Raw genomic sequence first — 13,676 nt, 5'->3', positions numbered from 1 at the left:
TGCTGGTGGTCTGCAGCAGTATGTCCCAGAGTGGGTCCCTGGAGGGTGCTGGCACCACTGGGAGGGCGCTGCAGAAGCAGAGAGCTACACTTTCGGCTGGCTGTGGGCTATGTTGCTGTAGCAGCTTCTTTATCCCATCTTCTGCTGATAGACATTTGGGACAGTGCACCTTCTCGCTACCATGAACGGTGCTGCAGTGAACACAGATGTGCACGTTTGTTTGAACAATGGCTCTTACTCTTAAGGACACATGCCCAGCTGTGGGATTGCTGGATCGCATGGAGTTTCTAATCCCAGTTGTTGAAGTCGTGCCATGTTGCTTTCCACGGTGGTTATAGTGGTTGTACTGTGCCACCAGCAGTGTCTGACAGTTCCAATCTCTCGGTAGCCTCTCCAGCATTTGCTTTTCAGGTTTTTTGTGTTTGTTTTTTTTAACTTTGCTGCCAATGCTACTGTAAGGTGGTATGTCATCATGGTTTTGACTCACAGCTCCGGGGTGGGTAGTGATTGAGAGTATTTCTTCATATGTTAGCCATATGGATTTGGTCTATATTCTCCCCCACCCCACTCTATCCAGGGTCTTCTGATGAGATCGTTTTTAGAAGAGGTGGTGGAGGTAGCCAGGCACCGTCAGTTTGTGGGAGGTTGATGTTTGTGTAGTTCATCGGTCTACTGGACTCACTGTCTCCACCTGTGTTTCAATTTTCATCACTCTGTGGGAAACAGAGAGATTTCTCCCAAGTCTTCTCCCCCAAATAGATGTTAGACTTAGGACACTGCTTACAGCTAATGGTAAATGATTGTCAAGTCACCTCCCTGAAGGCAGTCAGTTGCCAGACTACTATCTGGGCCCAGCACAGGTAGGGCTCCTTCCTGCTGTTAAAGACAGTGGGCCACTTCTCCCTAAAGGCTTGTGGCCATTAGTCTGGTTCCTGTAATTGGGGCTTATACCCTACTGATAATGGTTTATATGGTGGGCCAGAGAACAGGTCAAACCGGCTCAATGACATCCAAAGTTAGGCTGCCATCTTGAATCTAGGATCCGCCCATCTTATCACATGTGTACCCCTATCACCTCCCCTTCCTATTACATGGATATCCCTAGATCACCCCCTCCCATTACTGTATTACCTATAACACAACCCTTTCCTGTAATTAGGGGGCTTGTATGTCCCCAGAGAACATAAAAGCCTTGGTTAGCAATAAATATATATATCTCTCTCCATGTGGACCACCAAGTGAGGCTGAGGTGAGCATGCTACCATGAGATGTGTCTGACTCCATTATTTCAAACTCTCTTCTATCTCTCATGCTCTCTATGACTTTACTATAATCTTTACTTATTATCGCTGTACAATTGCACCTACCGGACCTGTGATGATGTGTTAGGGGCTGGTCTATCCTGACATCACTCTTCTCTTCTCTGGACAGGGAGGGAAGAATAGTTGCACCTAAGTGGGCTGCTCACTAGCTTTTAAGCACATAAGTCTCTAAGTAGCTTATACCCTCTGCAGAGGACCCCCGAGAAGCGTAGTGGATACAGGTCGGGCTGCTAACTGTAAGGTCAGCAGTGCTCTTCTGGAGGACTAAACAGGGCAGTGCTACCCTGCCCTGTCCGGAGTGCCTGTGAGTCGGCAACCGTGCAGTGAGTTTGGTTGTCCGGTGTATGGCCATCTGCAGGCAGTGGTTCCAACGCTCTAATCTTTGCGCTCCTTGATGCACCGCGGCAGCAGTTTGGGCAACCTCAGAGGACTCAAGTGACGCTCCTTTGAAATGTTCTTGGAACCCTAGGGACAAGAGGAACTCGGAAGGGGCTGTGGTGCGGATAAGGTAGTCCCTCTGAAATGCACCTAGGATAGCCCTTGCTAGTGTCAAAGAATTAGCAGGTGCAATATCCTGATGGGGAAAAAAATCCGTGCTCACAACTTTCCTGCCACCAAAGGAATTTTCCTCTTTTTTAAAAAACTTCTTCATAAATCTCTGTGATCATCCTGTGTCCTCCAAGAATATCTGTCCAAGGCAAAGACTTCTTCAAAAAGGAGAACAAAGTAGGTGGTCTTACACTACCTGACCTCAAAACCTCCTATACAGCCACAGTTGTCAACACAGCCTGGTATTGGTATCATGATACATTCACAGACCAATGGATTAGGACAGAAAACCCCCAAATTAAAACATCCACATACAGACAACTGATTTTTAACAAAGGTCCAATATGCATTAAATGTGAAGCAGGTGCCTTCTTTAATAAATGATGCTGGGAAAATTGGATATCACTTGCAGAAGAATGAAACAAGATCTGTATCTCACCCCTGGCACAAAAAAACAACTCCAGGTGGATCAAAGAGCTAGAAGTGATCCTCAAGGAGAAAGTTGGGACAAATCTAAGTGCCCTAGTGCAGGGGATAAACGGGCTATCAGAGATGACACAGGAAACATACTCTGTGGAAGATGAAATAGATGAGAGGAACCTATTAAAAATAAAACACTTTCTCTCATCAGCTGCATAAAAGAACCCACTATTGTATAAAAGAGAGCACACTGATTGGGGAAAGATATTTAGTAATAACATAACAGACAAAAGACTAATTAGTAAAATCTGCAATACGCTACAAACCTACAAGAAAAAAAAATAACAATCCTCTGAGAAGGTGGGCAAAGGAACAGACGATTCACAAAGGATGACACCCAAATGGCTAATAAACACACAAGGAAATGCTCCTGTTCACTAGGCATCCGGGAAATGCAAGTCAAAAAATCACGAGATACCATCTAACATGCTTAACTGTAGCCAAATTAAAACAAAAAGCCAGAACAACAAATGCTAGAGAGGGTATGGCAAGATTGGAACTCTTATCCACTACTGGTGGCCTCATAAATCCTTACAGCCACTGTGGAAGGCGATATGGCAATTCCTCAAACAGAGGGCACCTGGAATACCGTATGACCCAGCAATACCATTACTGGGCATACCCCCAAAGAAATAAGAAACAACCAAGACTTGAAGGCAACATTGGCATGAAGGATCGAACCAACAGAGAGGTTTGCGGGGCCGGCTCCAACCCCAGCTACTTTGACTCCCTGAAGAATGCACTACAGTGGACAGCACGGAAGCTACAGCTGGGGAGAGGGCGAGTCTGCGCAGAACACACGGGATCAAACTAAGAGGGAAGGAGAGAGAGAGAGGACCGCATCCTAGCCCACCAAGCCCCGAGGACTATATTACTGCTCAGAGGGATACTGATGGGAAAAGCAAGTCACGAGAGAGGAAAGCGAGCAGCAGACAAGTGCATGTCTGTTGGTAGGAAAAGAGAGAGGACCGACCCCCAGTTTGGGGGGGCGTGACTAAGCATGTTTTTGGGACCCCAGCGGAGACAGTGTCTTTGTTGGTGTGCACCGAATGGACCATATTGACCCAGGCTGCTGGGTGCACCCTAGTGACTCAGGCCGGGTGCCACAGAACACTGGGACACTGAACCCTGGATCTTCAAGGTGCATAGCATACTCCAGAGGCTGCATCCGTGAGATCCAATGTGGAAATTCCACTGAGTGAACTGGGCTCTACCTTAGACATACTTGTAAACTGAGAACTTAGTCTGAGGAAGCAGAAGTCAGCTGTACAAGACTGTTGAACTGTTGGCAGGCAGACCCACATGGTCTGGCTACATCAATGCCCTGGATGCTGTATTCAGATGGGTATGATGACGGCAAACCTGAGGGACATTCTCAATGATGATTATTCTAAATTTCCCTGGCAATTAACCCCATTGTTTGTGTAAATAGTGTCCAGTCACAAATGGATGGATTCTGTTCTAGTGAATATTCAGGTACCGAAATAAGGAGTTAGCCTACATTGGCCCAATATCCCTCTCTCAACAGGGCTTTTAAAAAAAGTAATACCAGGGGCTAATCAAAGACAGTATTAATGGAAGATTGTTATGCCCAGGGGGATGATGGGGAAGATGCTCGACCATAAATTAACAAGGAGGTTTTGAAAGGGAGCCCAAGGCAGATAAAAAACAAACAAAAACACATAGATTCACATCATGGCCGTGCTCGATACTCACCCTCAAGAAGGGAACACAGAAGATATGGGTGTTTAGCAAAATGTGGTGAAGAAACTAGATGGTGCCCAGCTAACAGATAAAATAGAGTCTGGAGTCTAAAGGCTTATCTCCAAACAAGCAGCCATCCAAGTGATATTTCAACTAAGTCCACATGGAAGAAGCACACCATCATCATACATCTGAAGTCAAAGGAGGGATTGGTATCAGAATCAAAACGGAGAAACCGGTTTGCAAAGGGCTGTGGATGCCTGTGGGAAGCCAAGGAAATAAGCCTCTGGTGCTCTGCCTCTCTCCAAAAGCGGGGGGGGGGGGGGGGGGCGGGGGGGCGGAGAGGGGTTCCTAATCAGAGTCCCTGCAGAGATGAGAAGAGAAGATCACAGGATAAACCCAACTTGAACAGTTAAAGCCTTGTCAGCTGATCCCCCCTCGGATGCTCGCTGGGCCTGATCTGGTTTTCCACATTGTTCATATTGGGGGTTATCTCAGAGGCTATGTCATTGAGGGTCACCCTCTCCAGGTGTGGCATATGTGTTTCTGGTTTTCAGTCTATGAACCCCAGGAGGGATCAACCTATGGGCACAAGCAGAATAAGGGTCTCAGCCTGCAGGGGTGTGGTGTGGGGGTGCCCACTGGTGGGGCAGGTATAAAAGAGAGAAGAAATCCAGGAGTCCAGGAGGAAAAAGAATGTTTGGAAACTGATTGTGGTAGCAATTGTATAATACTGCTTGACATGATTGAACTATGGAATGATATACATTAACTTCCAATGAATAATACTTTAAAAAAATCTATGAAGGTTACCCCCCCACTGGGGAATCCCAAAAAACAGAGGCCATGACCTTCTGAACTGATTTCTCTGCTTGGGATTAAATTGGCCCCACAGGTTGCTTGGAAGTCACTGTTTTGATTGGACACTGATTTTGAAGGCATTCTAATGACAATAAGACACATGTGTTACTGAGAGTGTCTGGAGCCACAAGAGCAAGACAGTAAAATGTTTTAGGCTTTGGCGGCCCTGTGGTCTCTCGCAACTACTCCACACTACTGTGTAGCACAAAAGCAGCCCAAGCCAACACGTAGCGAGTGGCTGAGGCTGTGCTCCACTACAACTAGATTTACAAAAGTAGACAGAGGGCCCAATCTGGCCCGAGGCTGAGCCCTGCTAGAGAGAAGTGGCATAACATTATCTGAAGGTAGAATGTCATAAGTGAAAATGTACACTGTACCCCCTAGAATAATCACTAAGAAAGAAAATGCAACAAAGTCTTTAAGTCTGGAGATGATGGAGGTTACGATGGAATACTACAAAACATTGCATCCAAAGAGGGCAGGCAGAAAGGAAAAATAAACAAAAAAGATATGATACAAATAGAAAACAAAAGCAAGCCAGTGCATTTCAGTCCAACTGTCCTGATAATTATATTAACCATTTTTAAGTCCATTTTAAAAGGCACTAGTACTGGTGGTGATGGCTGTTCTGTTGAGCCAATTCTGATTCACAGCAACCCACCAAGACAAAGTAGACCGGCCTGCACCCCTGTCACCCCGCCCTCCGGGCTGTCCAGGCTGTAGACCATGGGAACAGACTACCGGATCTTTTCTCCTGCAGGCTCCTTGAGGTCATCAGTCATTTATCTTCACCAGTGTTCTCACTGGACAAACAAGAGCTCTCCACACAATGTTCTCTTTGTATCGCCTCTTCAGTCGAGGAGAAACCATACCTAATCAAAGAAAACACTTCAACGGCAAACTAAGCAAACACGATTTGCATGCATTTGGAGGGTGTGTTCTATATCGACAGGACTAAAGCTGATGAACTACTAGCCTAATTTTGTGCCTGGACATTGTTTACTGAAACACCGATAGCACTCGATTTTCGTGTCTGTCTCCCTGTAAACCCTTCGAAGGTAGAGAGCCATACCTGGAGACCCTAAGTGGTACGAATGGTTTGTGCATTGGCTGCTAACCTAGAGGCTGGTAGTTCTAATCCACCTAGAAGTGTCTTGAAAGAAAGGCTTGGAGATCTAATTCCAAAATACCAGTCACCGAAAACCTTTCGGAGCATAGTTCTACTCTGACATACTCAAGGTCACTGTGAGTCCATGAGACAGAACCTGGCATGCTCTTAATAATAAAACAAGTTATCCACATCTAGCATCCTACTAGAAACCCCCAGTAAAGTCAGCAGTAAGACAAGGATGCCCAAATGTTTTGAGAATGATGATGGAAACAAATGTACATATGTTCTTGACACAATAGATGTATGTGTGGATTGTGGTAAGAATTGTACGAGCCCCCAATAAAATGATTTTTAAAAAAAGACAAGGATGCCCACTGTTACTTCCTTCGGACCACACTCCTCTGGAGGAATTAGCCAATGCAATTAGACGAGAGAAAGAAATGAAAGTGATGGCCACTGAAAAGTGTAGGTAAAACGATTATCTAAAGATACCATGATTACCTACCTGGAAAAGTCAACATGAGAATCAACTGCCAACTGACTACAAACAGGAGGCATATTCACAGGAGGAAGGAGATTATAAAGTTAATGTAAGAAATCAATAACTTTCAAATATACAAATGACCATCTGATCAAATATATAATCAAATAAAAGACTCCCAGTTAAAATATCATCAAAATATAAAAATACCTAAGAATAAGTTTCATAAGAAATGCATAAACCCACAGGAAGAAAACTTCAAAACACCTTGTACAAGGAAAGACAAAACCCTTGAGTAGGAAGACTCAATGGATTCAGATGTCAACTCTTTCTAAGTTAATTTATAAGTATTATTTCATAATAACAAAAGTACCAGAGAGTGATTTTTAAGATCAATACAAGCTTATCCTAAGGTTTTATGAAGAAATAAGCAAGAATAGTGAGTTAAAATCGAGGAAAGAAAATTGGCACGGTGACAAAGACAAACTAGAGAATTTTAGAAAATTCGGAAATATAATTGCTATGGATTGAATTGTGTTCCTCACCAAAATATGTATTATACATGAGGGGTTACCCAAAATAACCTGGGTGTGATGTGAGGGGGTAGTGCATTTGGAGTTCATTCCACCAGGGCAGACTGTTAATCAAGCTTTCTATTTAGAGGTTCCGAAAAGACTGTGTAACAGTGTGCAACAAAAAAGGCCTGATTCGTGGCAGATGGGGGACTGGTTTTACCACCACGACAATGCACCTGCTCACACAGCCATCTCACTGCACCGTGTTTTGGCAAAAACCACCATGCCTCTCTTGCCCCACACACCTTACTCACCCGACCTTGCTCCATGCTACTATTTTTTGTTTCCACGAATGCAGAGGGACATGAAGGGACAGAGAGTTGATGAGTAGGAGATGTGAAGAAAAAAAAAAAACGAGGGAGGTGCTGTCAGCCATCCAAACAGATGGGTTTGAAAAATGTTTCCAAGAATGGAATCGCAGATTTGACAAATGTATTATGTGTAATGGAGAGCGCTTTGAAAGTAGTAAGATTGTTTTGTAAAAAAAAATTTAATGTGTCGTTTTTTGGAGGGGGAATTCCAGGTTTGGGGGGTACCCCCTCATATACCTGTCTCATTGGATCCTCACATGAAACCAAAACCAAACCCACTGCCAAGGAGCCGATTCCCCTCGTAGTGACCCCACCGAGTCTCTGAGCTATCCATCCTTACGGAAGCAGAGGGCTGGCCTTCCTCCCCACAGTGGCTGGAGGGTCCTCCCAGCAGGTGTCTCATCACACCCATTGTATGAACAAAGGCATCAACCAAGACAGCCACTCTACAGCTGTGCTATGAACCAGTGTGTTTTAGATGCACCAGGGAAGGGGGGAGGGGTGGGCGGGCAGGGAGATGGAGATGAGGGTGTGACAATAATTCTAATTATATGAGGGAGCTTCAAAAAGGTCCTGGTAAAAAAACAGAATTAAAAGATGATGCAATTTTCCCCGAAAGCTTGTGAAGCCCTCGCATCTGGCACTCGGTAAGCAACTGACCTTTCTAGGTGTGATTTCCTTCTCTAGAGGATTGGCTCTGCCTCAGCTTTGAGCGCTGATTGGCTACACACAAGATCTCTGTGATTTTACAAGCCTGGGTGTTTATGTAATAGGAACTTTTATGTAACAGGTAAGTTTGTGTCCTATTAAGGGAGAACTGAAGAACTACATGCACAAGAGAAGCAATGAAGTAGCAACTTAGCAACAAACAGTAACCTACCCTAGAGAGCAGGATGATGGCCATGCCATACATTAATTTTTTAAAACTTAAACACGTTTTTATTACAGAAAGGTTGTCACATAATTGCATATTTCCCTACTCTGTACACAATTTTTCTTACTCCACAGAAAGACTGCTTCTTAACTTCTCACCCAGCGGAGGTGAGCGTTAAAATCCTGATGGTAACGGAAGAGTAGTAAAAACGCCTCACGACTGCAGTTGAACGCAGTCCATCGGTCATGGCTCTTGCACCCAGTATCAGCAATGCATACGCTTTTTAATCAAAAGTACAAAATAAATCATCTGTAGGCATGGACAGGGACAGCAGTAAACCATCATGTGTTGTCAACTGAAACCAGTAACTGATGGTTACAGTGATTTTCTTAAAACATCTGCCAGCCTTTTCATCTCTTGAACCGACTTCTTGGTGAGGAACACTGCCTGGAGCTTCCTGAGACAGTTCATGGAGAAATGGCAGAGCACTATTCTAAGGCTTAGAACATGCCACCGCCCATGCCCCTTCTGCCCATCCAGGCCAGGGTCCTTCTCTTCTTCAGGAATTTCTGTGACTACAACTTCTGCTGTGGTCACCAGAGACGCCACCCTAGCAGCATCCGACAAAGCAGTTCTTAAACCCTTGGTTGGATCAGTGAGTCCTTTTTCTACCATAGTCACAAAATCTCCAAGCATAACCGACTTCTGCGAGACTCTGCATAATGTCCTCAACTATCAAAGGTCCTTCAACACCTGCAGTCTCTGCAATGGTCACTGCAGGGATTTTGAGTATTCTTTTATTAAATCTCAATACCAAATTTCTTATCTTCATTTGCTGGAGTTAACGAGCCCAAGGCTGGAATGCACGGCAGCTGAGCACAGCCCCCTCCAAGAACGATGCCTTCTTCAACAGCAGCGTGTTGCACTAAGTGCACCAGAAACTCTGTCTTTTCATTCACTCCCACATCCCATGTCCCACCCACCTTAGCACAGCTGCTCCCGCCGAAAGTTTTCTACACCCTCATTAGGTTGTTCCTTTTCATACTCCCTACTTTTGACATCCAACTAGAGGTCACAATGACCTCTGCAAGTTTTCCTAAGTCATGTGGCCGAATGTCTTCAGGAATCAAGGTCAATCCCTCTTTTCCAAATACTGCACCACCAGTAGCAATTGCCACGTCTTTACGCTCACTCTTTCTATTGTCACCAAAACCTAAGGCTTTGACGGCTATGACCTGAAGACTAACTTTTAGCTTATTCAAAATATCGGAGCTTAGAGCTTCTCCATCAGCATCTTCAGCACTTATGAGCAAAGGCTTATGGTGGGCACTGGGAATTTCAAGAGCAGGTGCAATGGACTGGATGCTAGAAATTTTCTTTTCACTTAATAAAACATAGGCACCCTGGAATTCACATTTTTTAACCTTTGGCTGTATTAATAAAATATGGGGAAATATAGCCTCGGTCAAACTTGATGCCTTCGGTAATTTCTAATTCATCGTTCAATGGCTTCCATCCTTTACAGTGGCAACACCACTCTTCCAGTCTTTGCCTTGCATCAGAACGGGTGGTACCAATTTCTTTGTCTCCCTTTGCAGAAATTATAGCCACCTGAGCAATTTCTTCAGGAGTTGTCGCAGGTTTAGATTGCTTCATAAGCTCAGCAATGGCAGCATCAACAGCGAATATCACACTTCCTCTGCTCTCCACTGGATTCGCGCCTTTGCTTGTCTTCTCGAAGCCTTCCTTGGCCATAAAACGTGTGCATACCGCAGCAATGGCAGTGCCCTCCCGGCCTCTTCATTTGTGGCTTGGCAACATCCTGGACAAGTTTGGGCCCAATATTTTTGTATTAATCCTTGAAGCCAATCAATTTTTGCAATGGTGACACCATCTTTGGGACTTCCCTAACTCCGCTCAATAATCCCCGTTCTTCCCTTTGGCCCCACAGTAACGGCTACAGCATCAGTCAACTCGTCTGTGCCTTGAAGCATTAGGGTTTGGGCGTCTGCACCAAATTTTACATCTTTGGCATAAGCCCCAGTGAGGTGAGGAGCCAGTGCCCTGGACACTGGCCTCCCTTGTTGAAGGACTGCAGGTAATGAGAGCGTCTCTGCGGGCCAGCGGCGGTTGTGCAGGCAGAGCCACTGGCTGTCAGTGGCGAGTCTGTCTATTGAATGTTCAAATAACCAATCCACCTATGGTGCAGAAAGATCTACAACTGCAGCCTTCTACTTTTTTTATGTATGCATTTAAGTTAGGGATAATATCAAGAGTTAAAACTGTTCATACCTGTTAACTATATGGACGCGGCTCCTAAAACCCTGTTAAGCCAAGTGCATGAAGTAAGAAAGCGAGGATCCTGAGTCCAAGCTGGCCTGGGTGTGGCGAGGCCTGTCCTGTCGAGAGAGAAGAGAGCTCTTGCTAGCACGATTCTGCAGTCAGTGACCGAAGCCCTGCTCAGGAGTGATGGTCGGCTGCCCTCCAGGAGGCCCGGACTCACGCTACCTCTGACTTGGGGTGTGCCCCTTCCCATGAAGCATAAGCTGCCCAGCCTGCACTGTGCCCAGGACTGACTGCAGGCCAGACCCCTGTGGCCCAGGAGGTTTTCGCTGGCAGGTTTTCATAAAGAGACCACCAAGTCTTTTGTTCTGGTCTATCTTAGCCCAGGCGCCCTACTGAGACCTGTTCTGCATCACAGCAACATCCACCTGCACTGACGCACAGGTGGCAGCTGGGCATGGGGGCATGAAACATCTGGGAGCAGTTCCCAGGTATTACTTCCTTCACAGGTGAAAACAGATAACCTGGCACAGGTGATTAGTTAATGGACTTTATGAGGGTGGAAAGCCTTACCTTCCCTCTCCCATTCCACCCTCCCTCCCGCCCCAGAGTAGCTAGTGGTTTTGAACTGCTAACCTTGAAGTAAGTAGCCCACTTCATAACCCACTATGCCACCAGGGCTCCCTTACACATATATAAAATACACGAAGAAATAAATAACACTATATGTTAACTACAACCTTCACATTTAAAAGTTTGCAAGAAAAAAGATTTTCAGTATGAAAATATATGATGGCAACTTGAAAGCAATCAAACGCATTAACCTGACAATAAAAGAAACTTGTTAAGAGAGGCGACTCTTTCCAGGCAGGTCTGAGGGCAGCCTTTCTCCCACAAAGGGCAGAGGTAAGACATGCAAGGTAGCCAAAAGAATCGCTTTTAAGATTCACCTTGGGAAAAAAAAAGATTCACCTTGAGACATCCAGCATATCTAAAAGTGTAGTTAAGAGAGAAGTAGGAGGGAGAAAGAAAATCCTGCCCCGTGGTTCAGAAAGCCCCACGCCCTCCCTCCCATCTTCTGACTGTTCCAGAGGGCACCAGTCCCTGTAAGAATTCTTACTGTAAGACAAGTTTGTTTTCTATTGTATACCCAAACCTTTTCAATTATGTATATAAAAAAGGAGCTCCTTCTGTTTTATTGTTTTCATGACTATGAAGTTTTATTGATATAGAGACTGTTAGGATTTGTTTCCATGTTGTTGCTGGCGAGTCGGTTCTCACTTAGAGCAACCCAACGTACAACAGAAAACCGGCCAGTCCTGTGAGTCTGAGCCCATTATTGCTTTCTGAGACCTGCTCCTGGGCCAGCCACCCTCTGACCCGAGTGTATGGGGGACCCGTGGAGAAGGGCGTTGTTGTGGCCAGCTCCAGAGTGCCGCTCGAAGAACATGCTGACTCATACAATTCGGTGGGGAGCAAAAGCTGCTCTGTGTAATTAATTTTCAAGCTGTAATTATTTGAAAGCCCTGATTCCTGAGCACATTCTGAGCCCTAAACTGTTCTTACATACCAACAAGGTGGCATTTTGGCAATAAACGCCTCCTCACAGGTATGAGCAGGAGCAAGCATGGATGGTTTCATGCAATCTTCCTCCCAGGGGACCTTCCTGTTCTGCAGAGTCTGGAAAACTGAAAGGGCACTTCCCAGGCTCCTGCCCAGTGATGTTTCCCTGTGTGAAAGGGATTTCCTTAATGGCCAATCAGATTTCCTTAAAGGAAGAGGTAAGGATCCTGGTGGCTCAGAGATTAAAGTGCCTGGCTGCTAACCAGTGCACCAGCTGTACAAACTCTCCAGAGAAAAGACCCGGTGCTCTGCCCCATACAGAAGACAGCCTGGAACCCTCTAAGGGGCAGTTGGACACTGTCCTGGAGGGTGACTTTGAGCAGGAATCGACCACAGCATGTAACAGCCGCCACTAGGGAGAGCTGGAAGGCAGCTTCCCTCTAGGCAGCAGAGCCCCGGGCTGAGGGCCCCCCCCCACCCCCCCCACCAGCGTAGCCATGGAAACCCGGGCTTTTTGCAGCAGCAGTCAAGTGTCAGAGCTTCATGGACGTCGTGAGACAAGTGTGGGTCAGATAGCAGTCACTAGTTGGTGGACGTAGAAAGGCAGTGTGGAACAGCAGTGTCTGGGCTCCCGAATTTCTGCTCGCAGGGTCACTTGGAACTTAGCAGTACCCATGGTGGCCTGATTCCTTCCCTGCAGGGCCTGTTTAGCACTCAGTTCTGGAACTCATCTCTAAAGGCTCAGCCTGGAACTCACTCCCCCAAGTCCTTCCAAAGGGCTTGCCACAGGGATTTGAACTAGTTCATTCCAACTCCACGCCTTGCTAAGAATGTGCACTTCCACCCCAGGTAGACTGGAGTCAGACCCAATGGTTTAGCAGGAACTCTGGTGGGCGGTGGGCTCTGACTTAGTGCACCTGCGATGGAGAGGCAACTTCTCAGCAGGGGATGGAGTTGGAATGAACTGGCTCCAAGAGCTGGTCTGTAAAGAGCACCCAATGCCCTTTCCTGAGGGCCTTTCTGTTTAGAACACTAGAGTGGTTTGTCTTCCCTGCAACTAGGCCCGGATGTCACTCATGTGTCTTGATGTTTAAGCAGAAGGGCCAGGGGGTCTGTCAGTGACCAGCAGCGTGCAGTGTGCAGCAGGGCGCGCTCCGGGCTACCAAGGATTAACTGTGTGACTCAGACAAGTTACTAACTAGCCATCAGTTTCCTCTTTGAAGAAAGAGGATTCAAAAAACAAACAAATCCACTGCCATCCAGTAGATCTAATTCATAGTGACCCTAGAGGACAGAGCACAACTGCTCCATAGGGTTTCTGAGACTATGCATCTCTTTTGGGAGCCGACAGCTTCATCGTTTCCCTTATAGCAGATGGTGGGCTCACACTGCCAGCCTTGCAATTTAGCCACTCTATGCTTTATTCAGTGTGCTACCAGGGCCCCTCTTTGAAGTCTAAGAAATCAGTCAAGAGCATTAAATAAGATAATGGCTAAGATAAATAACATCGCAGAGAGCCTCGTCTTTCTCCTGAGGGGCTGCTGGTGGTCTTGAACCTCTAC

The 13,676-nt window shown here is 46.0% G+C and overlaps 1 protein-coding gene and 1 pseudogene across 2 annotated transcripts in view; both read right to left on the bottom strand.

Annotated features, from left to right (window-relative positions):
* ZBTB8A (zinc finger and BTB domain containing 8A) overlaps window positions 1-13,676 on the bottom strand; it is a 49,589-nt gene that overhangs the window by 25,393 nt on the left and 10,520 nt on the right. Inside the window, exon 2 of one of the 2 annotated variants that reach the window (XM_075538983.1) lies at window positions 10,561-10,667. The gene's annotated coding sequence lies outside the window, so the exon portion shown is untranslated. The remainder of the gene's footprint in view (window positions 1-10,560; window positions 10,668-13,676) is intronic. The other variant, XM_075538991.1, reaches the window with a different exon arrangement.
* Window positions 8,644-12,790, bottom strand: LOC142422676 (60 kDa heat shock protein, mitochondrial pseudogene; annotated as a pseudogene).

Source organism: Tenrec ecaudatus, chromosome 1 (assembly GCF_050624435.1).
Source record: "Tenrec ecaudatus isolate mTenEca1 chromosome 1, mTenEca1.hap1, whole genome shotgun sequence".
NCBI lineage: Eukaryota > Metazoa > Chordata > Mammalia > Afrosoricida > Tenrecidae > Tenrec > Tenrec ecaudatus.
The sequence above is the reverse complement of the archived record's forward strand: the minus strand, read 5'-3'. Positions and strand labels throughout refer to the sequence as shown.